Below are 16,941 nucleotides of genomic sequence, written 5' to 3' on the forward strand. Positions count from 1 at the left end.
GATTAGTGTTATTGATATATACATTGTGGTGTTTCATTGGGTTGTGGATGTGTTGTTAGTAGTTGTTTTGGTGTTACTCTGGTAGGTGGATAGACCCAAATACAGGGGAGGCTCTGCCGAAATTTCAAAAAAAATAAAAAATAAAAAAATAAATTTTGGAAGTTAGAAAATTTGAGACCTTAAGATGTGCGAAGAAAGAGATAAGCTACGTCGTGTATTTGAGGATGAATGACCCTAAGTGGGGGAGAATGTAACAACCCGGAGGAATAATTTCGAAGTATTTAAGCATTATTAAAGGTTTAAGTGTGTTGAAATAAGACTAATGCAGTGTGATGATGTGGAATTCGTATCCTATGACGAGTGGCAGATTTTGAAGTTTGGGTCCTATCCTAAGGTTATGGACTAAGGATGAGGTGAAACCTTTAGTTAAGTTGAAGGATCAGTTACTTGAGTTTGCTTGATAAAGGTTTTATTCGCCCAGTGTATCGCCTTGGGGTGCTCCTGTTTTGTTGGTAAAGAAAAAAAAGGGGTGCTTCTATGCGTATGTGTATTAATTATCGACAGTTGAACAAAGCTACAGTGAAGAACCGTTATCCTTTGCCTCGTATTGATGATTTATTTGACCAGCTTCAGGGCGCATAAATGTCTTTTAAGATTGACATGCGCTCAGGTTTCCATCAGTTGAAGATTCGGGAACTAGATAGCCCGAAGACTGCTTTCAGGACTCGGTATGGCCATTACGAGTTCCTAGTTATGTCATTTGGGCTGACCAATGCCCCAGCAGCCTTTATGCATTTGATGCACAGTGTGTTCCGGCCATATCTTGGCTCGTTCGTCATTGTCTTTATTGATGATATTCTGGTGTATTCCCGGAGTCGGGTAGATCATAAGCAACACCTGGGAACTGTGCTTCAGACTTTGAGAGAGAAGAAGTTATATGCTAAGTTCTTGAAATGTGAGTTCTGGTTGTATTCCGTGGTATTCTTAGGCCACGTGGTATCGAGTGAGGGTATTCGGGTGGATCTAAAGAAAGTAGAAGCAGTGCAGAGAGACTTATGGCAATGGATGTTCAGGCCTTAGTCAACCAGTTTGTGAGACTGGACCTTTCGAAGCCCAGTCGAGTCCTAGCTTGTGTGGTTTCTCGGTCTTCCATGTTTGACCGTATCAGGGAGCGGATCACCACGGACTTTGTAGTTGGGCTCCCTCGGAATTTGAGAAGGTTCGATGCTATTTGGGTGATTGTGGATCTGCTAACCAAGTCCGCTCACTTTATTCCTGTGTGTACTACTTATTCCTCAGAGCGGTTAGCGGAGATCTATATCCGGGAGATTGTTCGTCTGCATGGTATCCCGGTTTCCATCATTTCAGATAGAGGTACTCAGTTCACATCACGGTTCTGGAGGGCCGTTCATCATGAGTTAGGTACTCGGGTAGAGTTGAGTACAACATTTCACCCTCAGACGGACGGACAGTCCGAGCACACTATTCAGATTCTTAAGGATATGCTCGCGCGTGTGTGATTGAGTTTGGAGGATCTTGGGATCAGTTCTTGCCATTGGCGGAGTTTGCTTACAACAACAACTATCAGTCCAGTATGCAGATGGCACCGTATGAGGCTTTATATGGGAGACGGTGTAGATCTCCGGTAGGATGGTTTGAGCCGGGAGAGGCTCGATTATTGGGTACTGATTTGGTTCAGGAGGCCTTGGATAAAGTCTGGATTATTCAGGATAGACTTCGTACAGCTCAGTCCAGACAGAAGAGTTATGCAGACCGCAAGGTCAGAGATGTTGCTTTCATGGTTGGTGAGCGGGTATTGCTCCGTGTATCGCCTATGAAGGGCGTGATGAGATTTGGGAAGAAGGGCAAGCTCAGCCCTAGGTTCATCGGTCCATTTGAGATTCTTGATCGTGTGGGAGAGGTGGCTTATAGACTTTCCTTGCCACCTAGCTTGTCAGCTGTACATCCCGTGTTTCATGTATCTATGCTCCGGAAGTATCGCGGAGATCCATCGCATGTGTTAGATTTCAGCACTGTCCAATTGGACAAGGATCTGTCATATGAGGAGGAACCGGTGGCTATTCTAGACCGGCAGGTTCGACAGTTGAGGTCGAAGAGTTTTCCTTCGGTGCGCGTTCAGTGGAGAGGTCAGCCTCCTGAGGCATCGACCTTGGAGTCCGAGTCCGATATGCGGGGCCGTTATCCCCATCTATTTCCCGACTCAGGTACTTCTTTCTTTTGTCCGTTCGAGGACGAACAGTTGTTTTAGAGGTAGAGAATGTGACAACCCAAAGGGGCATCACCGTAGTTCTACCTTGTTCCGTGCTTCCGAGGCCTTGAAAACCTCGCTTTTAGTTTCCTCGATTTGCATGCACAGTTCGGGCGCATAGCCGGAAAGTTTTTATGTTAGAATATGTAAATTTTGTGAAAACAATTTGATGGATTTTGATATTAATATGCATAATATTGACTTCGGTCAGCATTTTGGGTAAACGGACCCGGACCTGTGATTCGACGGTCCAGGAGGGTCCGTAGAAAAATATGGGACTTGGGCGTGTGCCCGGAATCAAATTCCGAGGTCCCAAGCCCGAGAAATGAATTTTTGAAAGAAATTGTTTTCTGAAATTTGATATGAAAATTTGAAATGAAAAGGAGTTAGAAAATATAGGTATCAGGCTCGTATTTTGGTTCTGACGCCCGGTACAAGTATTAAATATGTGTTAAGCACTATCTGTAAGGTTTGGCTAAAAACGGACGTCATATGACGTGTTTCAGACTAAAAATGGAGAATTTGAGTTATGAAAGTTGAAGAAAGAAAATCATGTGTTTGAGGCTTGATCCTATGTATATGATGTTATTTTGGCGATTTGATCGCACGAGTAAGTCCGTAAGATGTTTTAAGGTTGTGTGCATGTTTGGTTTGGAGCCCCGAGGGCTCGGGTGAGTTTTGAATGGGGCCCGGGAGGTCTTGGACTTAAGAAAATGCAGGTTCAGGTGTTGCAGACACCAGCGCGGCCGCGGTCATTTCCGCGTGGTCCGCGCTGGAGCCGCGCGGCCACGATGCCTTTCTGTGCGGTCCGCGTGGCTGAGTCTGAGGGCTAGGGTTTCAGGTTAACCAGCGCGGCCGCGCACCAAAACAGTGCGGTCCATGCTGGAAGGGTTCAGAGAAGCCCCAATTTTTCTCCCACTCGGCGCGGCCGCAACACATTTTTGTGCGGTTCGCGCCAGGTCCTCAGAAAGGTATACAAGTTTGGAAAATCTCAGTCATTTTTCACTTTTCAAAAACCCAAAACCTAAGAGGCAATTTTCCAAACAACTTTTCTTCTCCAAAACCATTGGTAAGTGATTTCTAACTTAATTTCTTCACTTCTTAACATCTTTTAACATGATTTCAACTTCAAATCAAAGATTTTCATGGGGAAATTGAGTGTTTTGGGTAGAACCTAGGTTTTCTACAAATTGAGAAGTTGGACCTCAATTTGGGGTCCGATTTCAAAACAAAACATATATTTGGATTCGTGGGAGAATGGGTAACAGGGTTTTGGTCCGAACCTCGAGTTTTGACCACGTGGGTCCGGGGGTATTTTTGACCTTTTTGGGGAAACCTTGTAAAAACTATTTTTGTGCATTGGGGTTAGTTCCAATAGTAATTATTAATGTATTCAAGTAATTTGTGACTAGATTCGAGCGGTTGGGTGGTGAATTTGAGAGGTAAAGCTATAATCGAGACTTGAGTTGGAGCATTCGAGGTAAGTAGCTTGTCTAACCTTGTGTGGGGGACCTTTCCCCTTAGGATGTGCTATATTTGATAATTGAAATGCCCTGTACGTGAGGTGACGAGCGCGTACTTGAGCTAATTGTTGAAAATCCGGTTTTTCCTTTAGTATTTCAATTGAGTTCTTTTCTTGTATTATTCTACTTGTGAATTTAGCATATTGCTAGTCTAGAAAGGCATGTTTAGTTGACTAAATTGCCTATTTGCTTAAATTGCCTGAATTGCATTACGGGAAGCATGTTAGGCTAGAAGTAAATGTTTACTTGGTACGAAATTAGCGTTTAATTTAATATTCTTGTGTTGCTGCTCTGTGTTTTAAATTGGGACTACAGGTTAGATTCCCGGGAGATTCCCCCTGCACATTTAAATTGGGACTACGGGTTAGATTCCCGGGAGATTCCCCTTGCACATTTACTTTGGGACTACGGGTTAGATTCCCGGGAGATTCCCCCTGCACATTTACTTTGGGACTACGGGTTAGATTCCCGGGAGACCCCCCGCACATATATTGAGGATACCAAGAGATCCTCGGGATACCAAGAGATCCCTGACTTATATTGAGGATACCGAGAGATCCTCGGGATACCAAGAGATCCCTAGTACATATTGAGGATACCAAGAGATCCTCGGGATACCAAGAGATCCCTGGCTTATATTGAGGATACCGAGAGATCCTCGGGATACCAAGAGATCCCTAGTACATGTCGAGGATACTTAAGAGATCCTCGGGATACTTAGAGATCCCCGGTTACTTTCCTTATGGTTTGCTTTCATCATTGTTTCCGTTATTGTACTCTTATTATCCTGCATAGATTCTTACTGTAGGTTCTCAATTGCACTGCTTATCTTATCCTGACATCTTTATATTTTATATAACCTCAGTAGGGCCCTGACCTTCCTCGTCACTACCCAACCGAGGTTAGGCTTGGCACTTACTGAGTACCGCTGTGGTGTACTCATGCTACTCTTCTGCACACTTTTGTTGTGCAGATCCAGGTACATCTGAGCAGGCATACCGCCAGTAGCTGTCAGGGAGCATTATTGGAGACTTGAGGTATACATCTGCTACGTCCGCAGATCCGCAAAGTCTCCTTCTCATTCCATCCCTAGTTGTTAGCTGTTATTTCGATTCCTCTCTTTGTATTAGACAAATTCTGGTGACTAGAGCAGTGTTAGACTTCTTGTAACCTGTGTTGCCCGTGGGATTCCGGGTTTTGGGATGTTACTTTCAGGAGTTGTGTATTCAGTGTATGTGCCAAGCGGCATCGTTATACACTTCCTTTTCTATTTAGTGTTTGTTTACTGTTTTTATTTCGAACTGTTAAATTCCACAATGTGTTAGGCTTACCTAGTCGCGAAGACTGGGTGCCGTCATGACAGGCTCACAATTGGTGAAACAGGGTCGTGACAACTCGATTCAAGAAGAAAATTGGCATCCTTGGAAAAAGAGCCGTGGTACAAAGAAAACCAAGGATACATAAAACATACTATATAAAAAAATATTTAAGAAGCTAATAACCAAAATTAAGAAGCTAATAAACATCAAGTAACTAAAACATACTATATATAAAAGCAAGAAGTTAAGAAGCTAATAAACATAATAATATCACACATCACATGAAAATACAATAACAACAAAATGAAAATAACCACAGTACCAATCTGCCATACCCACAGTTATCCACAATTATACAAGCATCACAGTTATACAAAAAGCCACCCCCAACTAAAGAAGTTGCAATGTCCCCAATGCAACTAAACATGATAGAGTAAAATGGTGGAAGGTGCTCCCTGAATACTGCATCAGTCAGAGCTGGAGGTAGTGGGAAATTTGAGCTCCATATCCGCATTATCATCATCCTCCGATTCATGTGAACCACAAAATGTACTCAGCTTTTGCATCATCTTAGACTTCAGTTTGCTTTTCTTCTTCTCATGCTCTTTGAACTTTCTCTTTCTCTTTTAAATCTTTCCTTGTCGGCGACTCATGTTCTCCAACCTGGTGTTAATGGCCTCCATCTTGCCTGTGATTGCTTTTTGCTCTTTGACCATATCCTCCATGGACGGTGAGGTAGCAGCCCCAGTAGATGTGCCAGTCCTAGTAGATGTGCCAGCCCCAGGTGGGCCAATAGTAAGGCCAGCTATAAACTGCCTAACATGCGCATCTACTCCATATATCTGACTGGATAAGTGGCGCATAATGTGAGGACCGGAATGGAATGGTCCCATGGGGTCAAAAGACCCTGATGAAGGTGCAAAGGATCCGGCGGGATCAGTGGTGGCCTCAGAGAACTGCCCAAATGAAGAGGAAGCAACATCAATTCTCCTTTTTTTCTTTTTGTCACTAGGTCCCTTTTTCAGCAAGGGATGGATCATTGGCTTTCCTGGACCTTTCTCAACATCATTGGGGTAATTATCTCAGGGTTGAAGTGAACTTGCACGCCCCGCACAGTAGTAACAAAGGCACCTTGGAAGTCGGTCCTCAGGGCGTATGCATAGAATTCCAGAACTATTGTGTGGTTGGCATTATTTGGTTGCTCGGCAAAACAAATCCACCTGCTTTCTACCAAGCGCGTGTAGAAGCCCAGCATTTTAGCTTCGACTTTTTCAAAGTTTATGCCTCTTTCCCAAACTATGGTCTTGGACAGGAGTTCATCATATTTTTGCTCACATGCTGCAGATAGAAACCGCTCATGATCAAAGGGTTCCTTTTGTTCAGGTCCAAAGATAGGTTCGCGCTCAAATTCATGGTGTTCCGGATCCATTTTATGCCCAAAGTACCTACAAAATAGACCAACAATGTTAAAAGCTCTTACAGACACTTAAAACAATGTATTAGGAAGTATTTAGGCTGAAGAAATGGGCAAAAAAAATTCCCGAGCAGAGCTGTGCGAAGCTACTATTGTTTGCCAGTTTTGGGACTGCCAGTGGTTGCTCTTCGCGTTCGCGAAGAGCAAAGAATTTTTGCCCAGAAATATACCTTCGCGTTCGCGAAGAGCAAAAATTTTTTGCCCAAAAATATACCTTCGCGTTCACGAGAAGACCCTTGCGTTCGCGAAGGTCGTCTTCCTTGCCCAAATTATGTTTTCTTTTAGGAATTTCTTCAAACAGTTGGGGTGACCTCTTTTCTTTGTTCAATTACACCCAATTTAAGAACAGATCTTGCGCAAAGTGTTTCTTGAAAAACAAACACTTTCACTCAACCAATCTCACCCAGGAAGCACAACAAATTTCACACACAAATTTGACATTTAAGATCACAAAATTTTTGAACCCTAAACACCAATTACCATGATTGTTTTTCCATTGGTTCACACCAAGAAGGGGAAGAAAGATTTAAGATACAAGAGAGGAAATTGCATACCTTGAGAGTAGAGATGGAAAATTGCAAAAGTCTTGAAGATTTTAGACGATTTGAATTTTTGGGGTAGAGGGAACTGTTGTTTAAGAAAAGGGGATGAATTTTTGTTTCTAGTAGGCTTTTGTGTATTTTAACTTACCTGACCCTACGCGTTCGCGAGGGTTGTCTGCGTACGCGAAGGTTAAATACTGCTGAAGGTCGCGAACGTGAGTGCTTTTCACGCGAACGCTAAGGTTTAAGATTTGCTAAACCTACGCGAACACGAGATGGAAACGCGAACGTGAAGAGTTAATTTTTTCTACAATTCTACAGTTCTGGCAACTACTGGTTTTGGCTCTCGGGTCACTCCGACCTGCTCAAATCAACTCCAAAAAATCTAAAACTTGGCAGATTAGTTACAAATAATATTCTAAGCTATTCTAAAAAAGAAAATTTCAAAAATGACTAAAATTTTTGAAAAACGATGGGTTGCCTCCCACCAAGCGCAACATTTAACGTCATGGCACGATGAAAAACAACTTTACCACTTTTGTTGCCACTTGGATGATATGAATTGGGCACCCAACTTGGAATCAAGCTTGTGACCACGAGCGGCGGGGGGTGGTAAGTTGATGATCAAGCCAAACCTCAATTTCTTCATTTTGCACTTCTTGGCTTTCATGTGAGGAATGTCATTTTGCCTTCTTGTTCCCTCAAATTGTAAGATGTATGGGTTTTACCTTTCCTCCTCGCAATCCTTCATTGACTCGTGTAGTTCAATTCCCATATCACCACACAATTCCAATGTTGAAAAATGCTTGGAATGTGACATCAACCCTTCAAATTGCAATTCTTCCCGGATTTTGACATCCTCTTTTTCCCTCGGACTAGAATCAACCTCAACCAAATTTTCATTTACACCGGTTGACTCTAATTCCATATTTTTCTTGGAATTAATAACACTCATGGAGTTGATTGGAGGATGTTCAATTCTCGATTCCTCAACGTAGAGCTCACTTTCTTCCTCGAAATCGGAATCTTCTTGACTTCTTTCCATACTCTCAAGTTTCATTTGATCTTCCAAAGTGCGGATATGTTCATTTTTGTGAGCCAAGCCTTGTTTCAAGTCCTCAAGTGCAAAGTTGTGCTTCTCCTCATTTTCAAGAATGGTCTCCAACATGAGCATCATCTTCTCATTTTGAGCATTTGAGAGTTCTTCTTGGTTTTGATCAAGTGCCAAGGAAGGATTTCCGGCTTCCACATCTAAGAAAGATTCTTGGCTATCATTAATCTCCGAGGATTTTTGGACCTCTAAAGCTTCAAGCATTTCTCACATTTGTGAGTGCAACCTTTCAAGTGCGAAGTCATTTTGGAGAATATTCTCCAAAATCTCCTCCAAGGCACTTTGTTCTTTGTTTCCTCCGTCAAGTAGACATTCTAACATGAGCTTGAACTCTCCATTTTGACCATGCTCAACTTCTTCTACTTCCAAAGACCTATAATTTTCATCACAAAAAGTAGAATCATCATAGCGGGGGCTTGGGGTGATCATTTTGAAAACCACACTTATCACAAATACTCCACTCATAGGTTTGAGATTGTGCGCACAATCCACCCCCGGGAGAATTTAAACAATTTTGCCACGAGTGTGGTCCTCCACAATAAGGACAAGGGTCATCAAAGTATGAACAACTACCATCCGACCAATTTTCATTAAATGATGCCATTTTTCAAAAATAAGAAAATAAACAAGAAACAAACAAGAAAAATAAAAAAAAGATAGACCAAGGTAAGAAAATTAATTACACAAATATTCACAAGTTTGGACCAAAGTACTTACGCTTATTTCTCAAACAACCTAAATTACGCCAAATTGTTCACTGACAACGGTGCCCCAATTTTGATGACGTCCAAAGCCACTACTAAAAAGTAAATAGACACGGTCACATGCAAAATAATATACCCAACTATGAGTCGGGGTCGAATCCCACAGAGAACAATATATAGGCGATTAGGAATGTAAGAGAATTATCACTTATCGCGCAATGCCAAACACTTAAAATTTGGTTTAGAAAATGTTTTATACCTAAATGCGGAAATGTAAAATATCCTAGAAAGCGAGTGAAATAATCAATGGCTGCAAGTATGGATGCATCGGGAATTACACTCAAGCAACGATCCAATGTATTTCACGATTTTACAAATATGAGCGAGTTTATGTTAATTAGCCATGGATAACAATTCTTAATTAGCTTCTTCCGAAAACTAACAAGACTTCCTAATTGAATTATTCCTAACCCAATTAAGAGATTAAGCACACCTGGATATGGCTACAAGTAGTTCAATTCTATCCCTAGGTAGAATCTATAAAATGAGGGTTAAAACCTCAAGTTCTTGTTAATTAATCTTTCCCAACCCCAAATTATTATTCCAAAATTAATTCGGAGTTAATGGGCAAGTCCTAGGGTTAGATAATCCCTTTGGAAACATTAAAGAACAAGAATAATTAAAGAAACAATAACTCACTTCATAAAAAGATAAAAATCATTCAATACATAAGCACAACAAGGTATTTAATCCACACTTTAAACAAGAATATTTCCATAAACAAGATTCAAGTGTTGGATAAAATACTACACACTTAGATATATAAAAACAAAGCAAGGAAATGAATAAATAAACATAAATGGGTAAGAAATCCTTAACCACAAGCTTCAAATCTTCAAGACTAAAGTGTGTGTGCAAACCCTAGCTTCCAAAACTTGTTCTCTCTAGTCTCTTGGAATTGAAAATAAGCCAAAAGATGCTTTACAAATGAGCTGGTTTGGGTATTAAAGGGTTTGGGGTCAAAAATGTGAATTCCAGAACTGCCCAGTTTTCTCGCCTAGTTTCTTCATCGCGTTCGCGATCACACCTTCGTGTTCACGTATGTTTGCTTTCCTCAGGCATCGCGTTCGCGTTTGGTCATTCGCGTTCGCTAAGGCTTGGTTTCTGATTCTTCGCATTCGTGATGTGTACTTCGCGTTCGCGAAGGTTTAGCTTCCTACTTCTTCGTATTCACGTTGTACCTTTGCATTCACGAAGTGTAATTCACTGGCAGGTTACATTTGTCCATTTTAGCTTCTTTTTGACTTGTTTTCACTTGGTTTCTGCACCATTATTTCTAAATCACATACAACCTGTAAAATAGAAGTAAATGATATCAAATACATGATTTTATCACTCAAACATAGCAAAAGTATAGGTTTAAAGACAAGATACCACTACTAAAAAGTAAATGGACACGGACGCATGCAACATAATTTACCCAACTATGAGTCGGGGTCGAATCCCACAGAGAATAATATATAGGCGATTAGGAATATAAGAGAATTATCACTTATCGCGCAATGACAAACACTTAGAATTTGGTTTAGAAAATATTTTATACCTAAATGCGGAAATGTAAACTAACCTATAAAGCGAGTGAAATGATCAATGGCTACAAGTATGGATGCATCGGGAATTACACTCAAGCAACGATCTAATGTATTTCACGATTTTATAAATATGAGTGAATTTATGTTAATTAGCCACGAATAATAATTCTTAATTAGGTTCTTTCGAAAACTAGCAAGACTTCCTAATTGAATTATTCCTAAACCAATTAAGAGATTAAGCACACCTGGATATGACTACAAGTAGTTCAATCCTATCCCTAGGTAGAATCTATAAAATGAGGGTTAAAACCTAAAGTTCTTGTTAATTAATCTTTCCCAACCCCAAATTATCTTTTCCAAAATTAATTCGAAGTTAATGGGCGAGTCCTAGGGTTAGTTTATCCCTTTGGAAACATTAAGAACAAGAATAATTAAAGAAACAATAACTCACTTCATAAAAAGATAAAAATCATTCAATACATAAGCACAACAAGGTATTTAATCCACACTTTATACAAGAATATTTCCTCAAATAAGATTCAAGTGTTGGATAAAATACTACACACTTAGATATACAATACAAAGCAAGGAAATGAAGAAATAAACATAAATGAGTAAGAAATCCTTAACTACAAGCTTCAAATCTTCAAGAGAAAAGTGTGTGTGCAAACCCTAGCTTCCAAATCTTGTTCTCTCTAGTCTCTTGGAACTGAAAATAAGCCAAAAGGTGGTTTACAAATGAGCTGGTTTGGGTATTAAAGAATTTGGGTCAAAAATGTAAAATTCTAGAACTGCCCAGTTTTCTCGCCCAGTTTCTTCATCGCGTTTGCGATCACACCTTCGCGTTCGCATAGGTTTGCTTTCCCCAGGCCTCGTGTTCGCGTTTGGTCCTTCTCATTAGTGATGTGTACTTCGCGTTCGCAAAGGTTTAGCTTCCTGCTTCTTCGCGTTCGCGTTGTACCTTCGCGTTCGCGAAGAGTAATTCACTAGCAGGTTCCATTTGTGCATTTTAGCTTCTTTTTGACTTGTTTTCACTTGGTTTCTTCACCATTAGTTCTAAATCACATACAACCTGTAAAATAGAAGTAAATGACATCAAATACACGATTTTATCACTCAAATATAGCAAACGTATAGGTTTAAAGACAAGATACCACTACTACAAAGTAAATGCACACGGTCGTATGCAATATAATTTACCCAACTATGAGTCGTGGTCGAATCCCACATAGAACAATATATAGGCGATTAGGAATGTAAGAGAATTATCACTTATCGCGCAATGCCAAACACTTAGTATTTGGTTTAGAAAATATTTTATACATAAATGCGGAAATGTAAACTAACCTATAAAGCGAGTGAAATGATCAATGGCTACAAGTATGGATGCATCGAGAATTACACTCAAGCAACGATCCAATGTATTTCACGATTTTATAAATATGAGCGAGTTTATGTTAATTAGCCACGGATAATAATTCTTAATTAGCTTCTTCCGAAAATTAACACGACTTCCTAATTGAATTATTCCTAACCCAATTAAGAGATTAAGCACACTCGGATATGGCTACAAGTAGTTCAATCCTATCCCTAGGTAGAATCTATAAAATGAGGATTAAAACCTAAAGTTCTTGTTAATTAATCTTTTCCAACCCCAAATTATCTTTTCCAAAATTAATTCGGAGTTAATGGGCGAGTCCTAGGGTTAGCTAATCCCTTTGGAAACATTAAAGAACAAGAATAATTAAAGAAACAATAACTCACTTCATAAAAAGATAAAAATCATTCAATACAAAAGCACAACAAGGTATTTAATCCACACTTTAAACAAGAATACTTCCATAAACAAGATTCAAGTGTTGGGAATAAATACTACACACTTAGATATTCAATACAAAGCAAGGAAATGAAGAAATAAACATAGATAGGTAAGAAATCCTTAACCACAAGCTTGAAATCTTAGAAACCCAAGTGTGTGTGCAAACCCTAACTTCCAAAACTTGTTCTCTCTTGTCTCTTGGAACTGAAAATATGCCAAAAGATGCTTTACAAATGAGCTGGTTTGGGTATTAAAGGGTTTGGGGTAAAAAATGTGAAATTCCAGAACTGCCCAGTTTTCTCGCACAGTTTCTTCATCGTGTTCGCGATCACACCTTCGCGTTCGCATAGGTTTGCTTTCCTCAGGCATCGCGTTCGCGTTTGGTCCTTCGCGTTTGCGAAGGCTTGGTTTCTGATTCTTCGCGTTCGCGAAGGTTTAGCTTCCTACTTCTTCACATTCGCGTTGTACCTTCGTGTTCGCGAAGAGTAATTCACTAGCAAGTTCCATTTGTCCATTTTAGCTCCTTTTTGACTTGTTTTCACTTGGTTTCTTCACCATTACTTCTAAATCACATACATCCTATAAAATAGAAGTAAATAACATCAAATACACGATTGTATCACTCAAACATAGTAAAAGTATAGGTTTAAAGACAAGATAAGTTGGTAAAATACCAACTTATCACTGTGAAGGTGACTCTGTTTACTTCTTCCTCTCCAAAGATAATGTTGATGATCCTCTTAGAAGTTGGAGCTTTGGTGGATCCTCCTTATTCCGATTTTTCATATAGGACAGATTCGCCCTTTCTCCTTTGAGGAGTCTACAATCTGAAGTCTTGTGGCCGTGATCATTTTGAAATTTACACCAGAGTTCCTGACTTCGCTTGCTCGTCAGACTCCATCCCTTTTGTCTACCTTACTTTGTCCCCAATACCTTTAAGAACTACCACCAACTCCTTCACGTTCATGCTGAAGTCATAGTCGACGAGTTTCGGCATGGGGTGGTGACCGCTGATTCTGAGTGCCTTTGATTCTCTTCTAGGCCAGTGCAAAGGTGAATTATTTTTTTTGGCCGGGATTCTTGTCATCACGTACGTGCCTTGGTCATTGGTCAATCTCGTGCCGCATGGGTCTGGGCTACGGTTCATGCCGCATTCTGGTATCTTGACGCCCGAGTCCATCCTGTCCGCAGGTTCCTCCTGATCGACGGTCATACCCAAAGGTGTTTTTCATTTTGAATCCGAGGAGAATTGAGATTGTCGCATCCCGTTTTCTTGCAAAAGCGGGTTTCGATGTGTGACAACTCTTTTAAATGGGTATTAAAGAGAAAAGTCTCCACCTAGCGCTATTAAGGTGCGTTTGGGTACCTATTTGAAAATAACTCCATTTTAGCTAGTCTGTGTCACCAAAAATCTGGTAAATGCTTAAATTACCTCGAAGGGAAGGAGTTAGGCACTCCTCGAGGTCCATAACTATGATTCCCGACCAAATTTTACGCTATGTGGGATTATTGAATTATAACTATCCTATGAGATCATATAAATTAAAGGAAGATAGAGAGTCAACTAAAATGTGCAACAAACATAAATGGAATTACACATACGAAGGGAGTAGATTATACAATAATAAGTGATTGGTATAATCCCTTGAAGATTACAGGGTACAACCTAATTTGTTCTAAGTCCGTATAAACAAAGGTGCAAGTAGTAAACATATATGTGTGTGTGTGTGTGGGGGGGGGGGGGGGGGTCCAAGTTATTTTAGCCTAAAAGATCACCCTATGCAACATAAATTATACTTTGTAGCTCCCTTAAAGATAGGAGTTGCTCATATTATTTAGCATGCACAAACGATCATCTCCTGCTACCCAATTACTATCTTGAAGTTGTTTACCTAAAGTAATCTAGTTCAATACTGAACCGTGTCATATGCGTGCATTACTCATCCCATGCCTATGGTCCAGGAGGCTTTGGACCTACTACTTCAGTGGTTCTAGACTTTACTTAGAATGCTCAAAAATGATAAAACTAGGCGCACATTCAAAACAAGTAGGACTGCACATAATTACAATTAAGGGCTCAAGTTGGCCTCCACACATAGGCACAAACACACGTAAACCAGATGCTAACAAGGTCCATATTATGCAGAAAACAGTCATAGGCAGTTTTGGAGTCGAAACGCATTAAAATGTTGAGACCTATAAGCATGGTTTTCATGTGATTGAATTCCATAGGCAGTGCTTCTAGGCAGGTTATCTTGACGATGTTGCTGATTATAATACATATTAAAGACCTACAGGCATAATCTCTAAGTGATTTGCGCCTGGGCAGTGAGGCTGTTGAAAGCGCAGAATTGTTCATCTTTTATCCTATAATCATGCTTTCTAGGCGAGTAGTAACACCCTATGGGCATGTTCTCTAAACAGTTGATATTTGGGCAGTAATTAAGAATGCGTACTCATTTTGTTTATCCCTATAGGCATGTTTTCTAGAGGGGCAATCTGAAGAAGACAAACCGATTAATCAATTTAAGGTCATATAGATATGGTATCTAAGTGAGTCACGTGGCTGGAGGAAATATTAATGTAAGCCATTCTTAACTACTTAAGAGATCCTATAAGCATGTTATCTAATAGCGTATAGAAATAGAGCATGTGAGCAAGTGAAGCACTTAAGTCTTATAAGCATGATTTCTAACATTCTACAGAAATGGAACATGTTGAGAAAGTGAAGCACTTAGGTTCCTATAGGCATATTTTCTAACAATATATAGAAATAGAGCATTTCAAACAAGATAGCCAATAAAGAATTTAGATCCTATAGGCATGTTTTCTACTAATTCATATGAGAATTAGAGTACCCCATCCCCTTTTCAGTAATTTTTCCATCATTCGTTATTACATACCCAAATAGCGTAATTACAAGTTCAAATAGAAAGATGATAGGCCTTACTAGGACTATTACAGGCACACAAATACACCCAGGGATGCTTTTGGGCCTTCAACTAAGCTTGAAACCTTATGTGGATGATCAGGCCCACACTCCAAACGGTTATCGACATGCTTCAGTTCTGAGTATCAAACTGGCCCAACAGTCAGGACCGAATGATAAAACAACTGCCTTGCTTACCTTTTGAATACCAAACACATAACAATACATGTGACAAACTGGGTGCTAGGCCAACCAAACAACATTAAGACTCCAACACTTTAGCCCTTAACACTATATCTAACAAAGAACACAGATTTCTAGACAAAGACACACAAATAAGGTTACACAAAATAACTTATAGGCACATATTGACACAAGTTTCCCAATGACAAGTTTGGACATCATAGGATAGCAAAAGCAGATATTCAGAGTAGACATGATCCCTAACTAAGTTTAGTAGGACTCTAAACGTAGGAATCTTGCTATAGAAGCCTAGAAGAGTCATAATTAGGACAAGAAAAAGGGTGAAAACATTTCACAAAAGACCTTGTTAGGAGAGCCTAATGATCACTACTAACTTGCAGAACTTAACATGTGGAGTGTCCAGGCAAATACTAGTCACGACACAAAGTTCTAACTCAAAAAATATAAGAATTCATGGCAGATGAGGATGGGTTAACTTCCAAATTAATATGTCAAACGAGCATCACATGAAGAAGGCTAGAACTCATTCTAGTAGACATAGGAAGAATAAGCTAAACATATATTGGAATTCACCTTGGAGTCTTAAGAAATTAGTGAGCACATAATGTCAACACAACATTAAAGCAAATAAACAAGTCTGCCTGAGAATTGTAATAATATTGGCATATGGAATTCATATAATCACAAGTTGATTTTAGGAAATAACAAGTACATAAAGGACTTAGCAAGAAGAGGTACATTCGAAAAAAATTCTGGGCATGCATTAGTTCCCTAGGAGAATCTAGGTCAAGGATTCATGATAAGTAACATACCTAAATAACTTGAACATAAAGGTTAGAAATCATTTAGGTTAGACATCTACAATAGGCATTCATTAAGGCTAGTGATGGAAGGAGAGCATATTACGTTAAGCATTTAGATAATATTGTCACATGATTTGCGGAGAAGCAACAAGTTATGCATAAAAAATTCAGTAGGAAGATATTAAAGCCATTTTGAGCAGGAACCTTGTTTTATAAAGATTTCAGTACAAAAAATCAAGACAACATGCAAAAAAATATTACTTAGGTAATCACAAACCAGGTAGGCATCATGAAGCAACTTAGCTAGTCTTACATGAGTTAAAATCTGGACTTGAATATAATTGAAGCTAGTAAGACTGCAGAATAGCATTAAGACAAGAAAAATTGTACATGAAGTGGCATTTTATTGAAGTCATATTAACTCAAAGAATTTCAAGTAGTACTAATGCATATTGCATAAACACAAACAAAATGGAAGTAGAATTGCGAAGGTTTAAACACTTACCAATTTGCAGATTCAATATATAAATAGAAGAGAAAAACAAGTACCAACAACAGCTTGAGTATCAGTAGCAAAAAGACCCCAAACCATAGTGCGTCAAAGTTCAAAAGAGCTTCGAACGAGCCCTGAGCAGTGTTCACACTAGGAAAG

Source organism: Nicotiana sylvestris, chromosome 3 (assembly GCF_000393655.2).
Source record: "Nicotiana sylvestris chromosome 3, ASM39365v2, whole genome shotgun sequence".
Taxonomy (NCBI): Eukaryota; Viridiplantae; Streptophyta; class Magnoliopsida; order Solanales; family Solanaceae; genus Nicotiana; species Nicotiana sylvestris.